Genomic DNA, 3,576 nt, shown 5'->3' with positions numbered 1-3,576 from the left:
TGTACCCAAGATGGCGAATCCGAGAAACCACCAAGAGAAGCCAACACCCATGCAAACACACGAGGGTTTATTTACAAGCTGGAGCTTGTGTCCAAGTATACCGGACACAGCGGAGCAGGGACTTGGACTCCGAGCTCAGTCATTCATCAGGAAATGCATCTTTATGGATTTGGAAAGAACTGAGAGACATTATCACCAATGGTCCTATTATTATGTGAAGGATTCTTCCCTGAGATTCTTCCCCTGTTTCAACTGACACTGAAACACTGTGAACTCTTTGGAAGACAAATGTCAAGGAAATAAATGTTAGGCATTGCTAATTAAAAAAAAATTAGATTTAGATTTAGTTGCTTAAAATAATAATTTTTTTTCATGGATTCTGTGGATGGTGACTTTGGATAGGGTACATTAAATATAGTTTGTTTTTGCTGAAAAGACTAGATGAATGACATTGATCATTGTTCCACAGCCTAGGACTGGCATCAACTACAGGTTTATTTACACATATGTATAATAATTCATAATGGCTATTTGCTGGGTCCTCAGCTGAGACTTCCACAGAACCTCTTCATGACGCCTGCACTTCCTCACAATATGACTGCATTAAAGTAATCAAAATTCTTAAATAGCATTTCAGAGCTCCAAAAGCAAATATCATGGTGACCATTTCATCATCTTTTCTGACATAGCCTTTGTAGTCATGATGCAATTGACTCATAAGCCTACCCAGAATTCAAGGGAAGGGGATAAGTGTCAAGGTCATATTGTCAAAGAACATAAAGGATGGGAAATATTAGTGTAGCCATCTTTGTAAAATATAATCTGCCACAAAGACATAACATTACAATGAAAGATTAATAAAAAATCATGTTAAAAGCAAACAAATTAATTGTCAAATTTTGGAAATTATACTATGAGCATGAATGAAATTCAGGAATTGCAGATATCAGTGAAAGCAACTCTAACAACAAATAACCTAATGGAAGGGACTTGCCCTGAATTGGGCTTTGAAAGATATGTAATATATTTTAACAATCCCTCTATACTTCAGGAAAAAAAAATATTGATGCCCATCTGTTCTCCATTTTCCATTTAAAACCAATTATGGTTTGCCAATTTCCTGTTAGAGTTAGTGTTTAAAAGAAGAAAGAAACTTTTATATCATTGGCAATGATAAATGTAAGAGTAAGATCTTCTAAAATAGGCTGAAAATATTAAAACAACTTTTTCTAATATAGCTAGCACAAAATTTTGCTTAACATACAAAAAGGAACAAAATTATAAGGAGTCACAAAGTTTCAGGTTAAAGAATGATGGAAACTATAGATTACCCATTGAAAGAAGATTGAGAAATGAGTTTTTGCATTTTCATGATAAGTATCTTTTGAACAACATTTTTTTGATGATCTTTTAAGTAACTTAGAACCTGAGAAATAAAAAATCTTTCTAGCCTACCTCATTCAAAACAAATGGCTCACTTCGTAAAAAATATTTTCTGGATACCAGTTTCTGGATATAGCATTCTTTCTCTGAAAAACTAGAAAAGATTAATTTAGTTTATAATAAAGAAAACTGTCTTAGTCCCTTCTTTGACTAGCAAATACAACAAAGTGTTAAAACACACTGTGACTTTTCTGTTTGTGTTTCAACACTCTGGAAGATCTGTCTTGATTTTTAATGATCCTTATGAAATGTAGTCTATGCTAATTTCACTTAATCATTTTAACACATAATTTTTAATTGAATAGACAGTGAAACACACACACATATATTTATAAAACAACAATACATAGCAAGAATCATTACTTTGATGGCTCATAAAAGCATAGCAGAAATATATGAAATATGTGTTCTAAAACTTCATTAGAAGACTTGTAGTTTCAGCCCTAACATGTAAAGATCTTATACATTTTCCCTCTCATCCTGCTAATGAAAACAAGTTGCAATAATAATCAAAATTGGTGCCTTCATTTGGATCCATCATAGAATTGAAGTCATAGGGCAAATGTCACTCAAAATCTGGAAAAAGAGGTATGTCCAGAAAGTATGACAACCAAGATTTGCTTACCTGGAGCAGAAGCCTATAGAGCCATTAAGTTGAAGAAATGTGGTAATTTTGAGACTGAGAATAGGGCTGTAGTTTTAGAGGAACTCATCCTTTCATAGGCTTCCCCTCCAAGAATCCTACCAGGTGCTCACTGTAATGATCCAAGAAAGTTCCCCTTGTGGCTCTGACAGGGTGAGGAGAATAGTAGCCAATGTGAGACACTCCCAAAGCCTACTTTCCAGGGGAAAAACTTTGTGGGAGCAAAATTTTGAAACCCTATCTAGCTGAGTGAAAGGAATTCCTATCCACAGCAGTCCCTCTGCAGTAGAAGAAAAATGAGTTTCTTGCCTCACTATGGGGAAGAAACTATAATCAACAGGAGACAGAACTAGAAGGCTATAAATTAGGAATGCTTCAGACAGGCAAGGGAAACATCAAAAAAAAAAAAAGAAAGCTATAAAATGGAAGAAGGTCAGGAATATTTGTGAAGGACACAGTCCAAGTCAAAGTCCCACTAAAAGACTAAGTCTTAACCAAAATACAATAGAAAAATTTCCCCTCCCCCACACCTTACTACCACAGAAAAAGGGCTCTCATTTATGTATTTATTTTTAAAGATTGTATTTATTTATTCTTGAAAGACACACACACACACAGAGAGAGAGAGAGAGAGAGAGAGAGAGAGATAGGCAGAGGGAGAAGCAGGCTCCCTGTAGGAGCCTGATGTGGGACTCAATCCCAGAATCCTGGGATCACACCCGGAGCCATAGGCAGATGCTCAACCACTGAGCCACCCAGACATCCCAAGGGCTCTCATTTAATAATAATGATTACAACTGAAAAAACTCAGATTCTGAGGGACAATAATGGGGAAGCCTCTAGGACAGGAGAGAAGACAAAAACAAAGTCATTAGAAGAATTTAAAGCCTTTGCACCTATAGCTACAACAAATATTAAACACAGTCCAACTCTAAGATGATAAATAAAAATCCTTGCACTCAAGGCTGATTTCCTTTATTTACTATTACCCAACACAACGTGTATGGCTTGCAACAAAATATTATAAGGTATGCAAAGAGGCAAGAACACCCAGTGGGAAAGGATAACACAATTATCTGAACTAGGCTCACATATGACACACATGTTGGAGGTATCAGAAAAGAAATACAAAATAATTATGATTAATATGTTAAGAGCATGTGATAGAGTTCCTATGACAACTCTCAGGCTCACTGATTTACTAGAAAGACTGCCCAGAACATGGGAAAGCTATTATATTCATGACTAAGGCTTTTTACAATGAAAGGAGACAGATTAAAATCAGCAAATGAAATGATACATGGGGCAAAATCCAGGAGAAAACAGACATATGTTTCCTGGTATCCTTACCCAGGGAATCACACCAGAATGCACTTAATTTTCCCAGAAATGATGTGTGAGAACACATGATAAATGTTGTCAACCAGGGAATCTTATGTGAGCTTTGATGTCTTGGTTTTTATTGGAGATCAGTCACACAAGCACGCAGC

This window comes from Vulpes lagopus, chromosome 6 (genome assembly GCF_018345385.1).
Source record: "Vulpes lagopus strain Blue_001 chromosome 6, ASM1834538v1, whole genome shotgun sequence".
NCBI lineage: Eukaryota > Metazoa > Chordata > Mammalia > Carnivora > Canidae > Vulpes > Vulpes lagopus.
This window is presented reverse-complemented; position numbering follows the sequence as displayed.